The sequence below is a fragment of the Ischnura elegans genome, chromosome 5 (genome assembly GCF_921293095.1).
Source record: "Ischnura elegans chromosome 5, ioIscEleg1.1, whole genome shotgun sequence".
NCBI lineage: Eukaryota > Metazoa > Arthropoda > Insecta > Odonata > Coenagrionidae > Ischnura > Ischnura elegans.
The window spans coordinates 91,881,107-91,889,770 of record NC_060250.1 but is presented as its reverse complement, the minus strand read 5'-3'; positions in this window follow the sequence as shown (position 1 = coordinate 91,889,770).

Sequence of the window (8,664 nt, the reverse complement as noted above, 5' to 3'; positions counted from 1 at the left end):
TACTTCTTTGCATTTTTTGGTTGTTATTCTTTTTTTAAACATGCATTCAAAGTAGAAATTATGATTGGAAATGGTAGCATGGGTACATCAAAATATATCCAGTAGTATTTTTTCTTTATATTATTTTGATTTTTTTTATTCCCTTAAAATATTTCTTAATTGTTAGGATGATGTCCTCCATTTCTTCAATTGTAAATTTTATGATGTGTGTAACTTGAACTCTTTTATTAATTAGATCATTGTGAGCAAGTAAACTCTAATGTTCTGTTCATTTTGCTCTGAGCAATAGTGAAGAATCATTAAATTATTGAGCTTCGTCTTTCAAAACTTTGGACATTTTGATTTATCAAATACAAATATTGGCTAATAATGTCAAGTTAGCTTATGTACAGGAGTACTGGTATTGTTCAAAATAAAAGAAATTATTGCCTTTTTTGAGTTGGGCAGCTAGGGTAGAGGGTAGCAAGACTTATTAGAGGTGGGTACCGCCGGCAATGAAAAAAATGATAGGTTCAGCGATCACTCAGTTGGATCCTGAAAACATGTCGCATATGCTATCAATTTGAGGGATGGAAAAATATGATCGTGTGACTTAGGTTTTAGCATGATCAGAAGGAGACTCGTGGCAAAACCGCGCGTCCTTGCTTAGCACTCATATCATGCGGATCTATACCCACACAGACCCCAGGATCCTCAACCTCTCATCACGCAAGGATCCGTGAGGGAAATCATTTTAACCCACTGAGGTGCAAACAACACAGTATAAAACACACCAGGAGGGGAACGAGATTGTCACAATGGTCCGGAGAGAGCTCTCGAGGGGGGTTAGGGAATAGGTGGCATTGTTGCGGGAGGGGAAGTCCATTGTTGAATTGTTATCCCCTCCCCTCGCTTCAACCTCGATTATTTCATCGCTGGAACCAACCATTCGGGAAAAGAACGGGATTATTGTTGGCGTAGGAGGAAGTCTGGCGGGGAGTATTATATTATAGGCTGGGGAGGCGGGAATTCAAACGCCCGGGGGTTGAGATAGAACCCCACCGCCGAACCCATTGTTCTCTAGCTCTCGAAACAAAGTGGACACAATGCAGAGGGAGGGTTGGGGGAAGGCGGTGGGTGGAGGCAGCCAGGGCCGACTAAACAAGTCGCTTTCTAGCGCATAGCCTTTAGGGCCTCCGAATTAAAGGCTTCATCTCTTCCGAAGTGGAATGGATGAAGTTTCGTCATCTTAACGGTGGCAAAAATGTGATTAGATAATTAGTTTTATTATTACTTTTCCTCTTCTATTCTTGGCCTTGTTTAATAACTTTTTATGGTATTTCTTGGAGTTTAAGTCAATAAAAACCAAGTTATAGCCAATGTTTCGATTTATTTAAAATCATCCTCAGGGCTATGAAAGAGAAAACATGAACAATATGAAATACAAAGATGACAACAATATACAATATTTTTACATAAAAATGTTTCGATCGCGTTTTTTATACAGTAATATAATTTAAAGTATACACATGTATATATAAGAGCAAAATAGAATGCACAAAAAATTTTGACATTAAAAAAATGTGATTTAAACTTTGAAATTTTACATGGTTTTGACGAAGGTAAAAAACTGGATTTTATTGAATTTTGTTACTAGGAGTGTGTTCTAATTTTTTAGGAAAAATCTCGTAAATGAGGTAATGACCTCTACTTTTCTTGTGGTGAGAGTCCCTCCCCCATTTCCTTTAAGCATTGTCCGATGATCTGCCACCTGCATGATTCTCCAACCTAAATCCCCCATTTTTACTTCTAAATTTACCCCACCTACACCTTCCAGCACTATACATACCAGGCTATCTGCAATCAAAATGCTCAAAAATGCTATTTGCAATGAAAAAGGTAATAAAATTATTTAAGAAAATAGGAAATAATAATTTATAAAAACTGTAAAAAAGAAAATTTCCTCATCTGATTTTTTCACCGTTTAATTAAGGTATTATAGTGACTTTAGCAATGTTGATTAGGTATTTTCATTTAAATTCGCGAATTCCAGTTAGAGCCTTCAATGGTCTCGTTTTGAAGCTGTTACTTTGTAAATCCAGTGCTATCGAATCCACCCATTAACCATGTACAAGTTAAAAGCAATGGATAATTGAGTAAAATCAAGTCGTAAGATATCATGATGAGTAGCATCAAAGTTTTTAACAAATTTCGAGATCCAGCTTTGTGAACGAATTTCAAAAATGACTCAAAGAACAGCAAGTTTCAATCAAAATCAAATTTCAATTACGTCATCCATTTAAGCTTATAAGTCGATTCCCTCGGATGAGGTACAAAAAGAATACCATTTTTTTTATAATTAATGGTATTAATGTATATCTCTTCGATATCTCTGACGAACCTCTTTAACCCGGTTGGAGACCCGAATAGCATTCAATAACGTTACAATCCGGAAAGCATGAGAGGGAGAGAGAAATTCCTAGTATGCCCTCTCTTTGTTTTTGTTATTTGCCGTCGTCGCAGTCCTCGCGCGTATTGATTCTCAGCTGTCTGTCAAGCTCTCAGGGGTCGCGTCACGGTTTGTTTTCAAAGGGTGGTCGGTCGGAATCCCCTCTTTCCCTCCCATACCGTGCGAGAGGTGGACTAGGTATCTCTCCAGCGAAAAGGGTATGGGGTGTATGACGACATCGAATGGGGCAACGGGGGAGAGAGAGAAATGACGGGGCATTCGAAAAGGACGTTCGACCACACTCCCACGCACAGAAGAGTAGGAGGAGACCCTCACCTCTTCCCTTCACCCAGGGGACATGCAAAGGGTGCCGACGATGAGCAGGTGTTTTGCGGTCTATTCCGTGTGCTTTACTCCTCCGTGTGCGTGGGTGCTTTATAGCGGGAGAAAGGGACCGATGGAGGCCTCTATCGGCGGGAGCTAGCGTCACCTATCCAGATGACGGTCGGGAGGCGACTTCCTCTTTCCCCCCTGAGTAAATGCGGACAGCACCGATTTTCGTCTAATGCGCATATGGTCAACGTACTTATTTTTCTTCGGTCTTCATCATTTTCGTTGATTTGTAGCAGCTAGTCATACTTCACGACATAATTTGCCTTCCTCTCCATTTCGCCATAAGTCTTGTGAACGGGCGCCGACAGTTAATCTTCCAAGGCGGTGGGGTGTCGTCCGGACGCATTTTTTGCGGTGTGCGGCGTAATAAAGTGGTACGAGTAAATTCCTGCTCGTGATGTATGCTTCCGAAAAAACAACGCTTAGTTTGCGTTCGATACAGTATCTCTGCTCGCACATTTTAGACTGGGTCGCAGCGCTGTAGCTCGACATTGCGTAAAGTTGCGGGCAAAAACTGTGCAGAAATGGACCAAAAACAGGCTGCTCACAGAACGGGATGCACACAGTGGCAAGCTACAATTGATTTCTGCCTCTCCACTGCAGTAGTTGTACTTTGCAAAACTCTAGTAAAGGAGAGCTGGGTACTTGTATGCCACAATAATTTCATGTCCCTCAAAACTCCTGAGACCATTTCTCGCAATTGGCCCATGATTCTCACGATTGGGCCATGACGAGCAACAAGGTAACAACAGGTAGCTCAGCAAGGTCAACCAGGGTGTAAATCACGCAGGTGGCCACTGCTAGTTGGTTATTAAAGATGGTGGTGGGTTTGTCGGAGCAACGAATGTAAATATTCCTCATCGCCTGCCAATACCATAGGCGGATTTAGGAGGGGGGCGGGGGGACGGGGGCACGTGTCCCCCCCCCTGACGCTTAAAAAAAAGACAACATTTTTAATACGGTTATCATCACGTTCGTTTCGTTTTATGTATTACGAGTCCTCAATCATTTAATTTCATATTAATACCTTTCATATTAAAATCAAGATAATATTTCGTACAGTAATTTCTGTATATGTTTAAATCTCAAGTATGAGAAGATTGTTTGCCTGTCAAACCCTTGTACCCCCCCCCTCCCCCCCAAAAAAATCCTGGATCCTCCCTTGGCCACTACCTACTTTCACCGCGGCGTTACATTGTTAACAACATGAATATCCTATTTTCGATATTTATGGAATATGTTGAAACTGATTTCCCCAGATAAGGTTATATCGATTTCATTTATGGATCTAATCAAATACTTTTTTGTTATTACTTTCGTAATCGCTTCTTATTTCAGTAGGTGCAGCGCTCGAGCACCATGCTGCCTGTACAGCGAAGGAGTTGCTGTACGCTGAAGAACTGTGATTGGGAATGTATAACTCACCAATGGGTTCCGGGTTCAAATCCATGATGAGCATTATAACGGACATTGCCAAATAAAATCTCACAAGTTCGAGGCTGTATAGGGAAAGGAATTGCTCACCTTTCCTGATTGTGAGATATCCACACGTCTGTGGCTAAGTCGAGGGTGAGATCTACCCACAGTGTCCCACACCCATCTAAATCAACCAGTGGGTTGAGTCACTAAGGGTGTGAGTGATCCTAAATAGTAGTCAGGTATGCGCTGCGTTTGAGACTTAGCGGCCTTATTTTGTTGTTCTAGATGTATTTCCAACATCACATTTTTTATGATACGAAATATCGTGATGATTTTCGAAATGCAAAAGTTGCTATTTTAAAATATTTCAGAATCTCTGGCACACGACCTCCTTAAGAAATTTGGCCCTAGAGAGGAAGTATATGTCATTTTTATGAAAATTTCAAAATATACTCTTATAGCTGTACTTCGTCGATCAATGGACAAAAATGAGCTTTCTACAACTTAATTTTCTGGAAATTGCGTGTGAAATTCGCATTTTTATTCATGTTTTCATGGCATTATCCTCCTCCCCCCCGAAATGGAAAAAAATAACTAATTGTAGGTTGAACAAATATGAGCATAATGCGCGTGAGAAAATAGTGATGTAAAGTAAATGCCTTTTAAAAATAACAGCATTTTAAGAATGAACCTCCTAGTTATTTATTTTTATTTAATTTATGAATTTAGCTACCAAGAACTAATGTAAAACATTTATAGTAACCTATATGGACAAAAGACGATGTCTGTTTATCTGTCCACTATACATTTTCATATGGCAGCTCGGATTGAGACCAAAGTTATACTCCCAAACCCCGTAGTGCTATTCCTGGTTATGTCCGATATGTCCTTTGCGTCATTTTCTCATAGCTGTTTGTTGCGTCATGTTATACAACTTCTGCGATAGGACATCCTGTAGGGTAGACACTCCTCTTAATACGATAGAGGAAAAAAGCAAAAATCCAATAGTATCATGAAATTCAAGTTCCAAGTTTCCCACTCTTCTGAGTACTAGTGATGGGTCGATCACGAACGATTCGATCAAAAAGATTGAATCACTAGGTGAATCAAATGACTCATGATTCATTTCGTTAAACAAGTCGATCATCAATCATCAATCACTCCGACTTCCGGTTTCATATCAATCATCCCGGTTTCCGGTTTATTCCAAAATTTGGAACGATCGATGCTTGATCTCTTTTCGTCAGGGCAGAAATAGTTGTGAGAAAATTAAATACTATGTTATAAAGAACTGAATACTTGTGTAATCTTTTTCTTATAAGTTTTCCAGCAGTTATTAGTATTAATAACACCACTACACGTAAAAGGAAAATATTAATATTACTCTTGTAGGAGAACGTTAAGAAGTAGATAGAAGTTAAAGCTGTTAACATTTTATTGTGCCATTCATAAAATTATCCTGCAGATCAGATTCATGCATAGTGTGTGGTGTATTTTGTGTTATATTTTGAGATATATAGTTAGAAATTATTTTATTAGTGTTAAGAAACTGTGGCAGTTTTGCCTTCCCAAATATTTTCATGACACTACTTCCTTCATTTTTGCAATATAATTTACTCATCTAGAAATTCACAATCAAAATAGTATATGAAATTATAATATGGATAGCAATCAGCGTTACCAATGCTCTTCGCAGATGCGGCAGTATCTATTCCATTATTCAAAGTGATTTATTACATCCATTGATTGAGTCTTTTCGATCTTGATTCCTTTTGAGTCTTTTCGATCATAGTGATTGAATCAATTGATTGAATCACTTATGTGACTCGAGTCAAAATGATTGAATCACTAAAATGATCGACTTTGCCCATCACTACTGAGTACTATCTTTCGCAAGCAACGCCGGGTGGTCTGCTAGTTACCAATAACTGATTATTGCGATACCTCCACTGCATAAACTCTCAACAATCACCCACCAAATCAAATTCGCTCATCTAATGGCCAAAGTAGTACTAGATGAGTGGATTTGATTCGATGGGCGATTGTTGAGCGCTTGTGTAGTGGAAGTATCGATTAGTATTGACCCCCCTAACCAAAATATTATCTATATTCGCCACAAATGCAGTCCCCATTGGGTACCACTATCCCTTTCTGTGGGAGTGGTGCGTTTTCTTAAGAATAGGCATCAGTCCAGCCAAATGATTTTTTTCGTGATATATGACATGATTCCTAGTGAAACTATCACCTTCATATATTCAGGGAAGATATAGTTGAAGAAGAAGCGCGATGCGTTTCCAAAAAACAGAATGAGGACGGAAATTCTTTGGTTCCTGCTGGCTTCAACGTCCGGAAGAACGAATTCATTCGTGACGGCAGGTAATGCGTCACGTAGAACTAAATTTTGATTGATGCCCTCGAGCCAAAATTGTGAACTTTGTATTCGAAAGGCAAGAAAATTCTTCAGTGCGTGAACATCCGTATTTTTGCGCTCCTTTTGTAACCCTGGAAACGCATTTTGGGAATTTGATTTATAGTTTCAAGGTTTTTCAACTTTGAAGCGTTGGAGCCGAAAACTGGGGATATCGAATCGAGAGTATGGATATCGGGTAAATTCCAGTGAAAAGACATTAATTTTCCTTAATCAACGGAGAAAGAAAAAGCTCTTCCACTTTTCCATTGAATTCACGGCGAGAGCGTTATGTTCTAGGTACAATAAAATTACCGTAATTACGGGTTATTTTTGGGTGGATTTGAAGTAACTATCTACTGTGCACTCATGGCAGATGAATTTTTCACTAATATCATAATACTTTACGTAAAAAACTGGAATAATATTTTCTATTCTAGATTTCGATAGCATTACTGCAGTGCTGCATACTTTTTCATATGAAAGTAAATTGATAAGCAAGGCAATAAATGTAGGAGGTTTAGGTTATGGATGCCACCTTAAGGTAACGAGCTATTCCATCCTGATGGTAGTATTTTTGTTTTTTTAAACTGATTTGTGTAAAACTCACGCTTTAAATATCTAAAATGTAAGGGGTAGAACGCAGTACTGTAGTAGGAAAAAAATTTAGGCGGTACTCACCAAAAATTCCAACAGCTGAACATGTATTATACATCCAGCCGCGAAGGTATTTTAACCGGTACGCTTATAACGAGTTTGGGTTTTAGGGGGTACGCCGTACCGGCCCAACTACATCACTGGTAGAACGTTTTAATTTTCTCTTGAAACTAAGTCAAGAAAATTTTATCTAACACGAAAACGGAAATTAGAAATACAGATAAATATTGAAATGGTTCTACGCTATATACTCTGTAAATTACAAGGAATTAATAATAAGCAAGTATAACGTCAGGAAAAAAGAATGATCGGACGGGAGTAAAGGGTTCTCTTAAAGGTGGATTTCGAATAGGAAGAGGATGACGGACCCGAATGTGATTGGAGAAGGAGGTGAGACAACCTTGGCTGTGCTCGGCGGGAAAGGGGAGGTTGGCAGGGTCGCCGTAAAGGCGGGAAAGCCTTCGGGCGCTATATGTCTGTGCCTTGCGCGGGAACTTGACGTTCGGCGTATAGCAGGTACACACACGCCGCGAAACCGGCAGGATAACTTTACCCTGGAGAAAAAGAAAGGGCTCTTGGAGAAGGGATGTCTGAGGCGGTGAAGGGGAACATGGGGGAATGTTGGTAAGGCGGTTTGGGCGCAGGGTGAAGGCTCTAATTGTGTCCCGAGTGGGTTATCGATGAGAGCCCATTGAATAGTTCACGAGGTTCTATGAATAGTTGAGGAGGAGTCAGTCTCCTTTCCCCCAACCTCCTTACCCTTTATCCGTCACCACCACCGCCCACAACCACCAAAACCCTTAAAATCCTAGCTCCCCCTCCTGTGTCCCCACCCAAAACCCCTTCCTTCTTCTCCAGGAAGTCCCTGCTCTCCCTTCCACGTGACCCTAAAACCCTTCAGTCAGCCATCCCTCGGGCGACCAGTCAAAGATCTCGGACACTTTACGAATGCATGCCTTCGGTTCGGCTTAAGGAAGTCCTGTGTCTGTGTTGGTACGTGTGTGTGTGTGTGTAGACTGTCTTTCGATGTGGAACTCGGGGAAGGCGGATGAATGACGGAGTTGGGCCGAAGGGGTGTGTTCTGGTAAGGCTCCTGAGTCTTCTCTCTACCTGTATCTTTCTCCGCGTGGTGGGAATAGGGAGAAGGAAATAGGTGGCGGGGCGGGGGTGCCGAAGGGATCAGTTTACTTCCCCCAATATCCCCACCACCCCTTACCTCCTATGTATCCTTATCATACTCCCTCCTCTAGATAAACGTCACAAAAGAGTGGATTTTCTTCGAAGGGTTAAGGATGGAAGTTGGGTAACGGGCGAAGAATTAAAAAAAGGAAGCCCTACCCTTAAACTCTTTTCGGTAAGA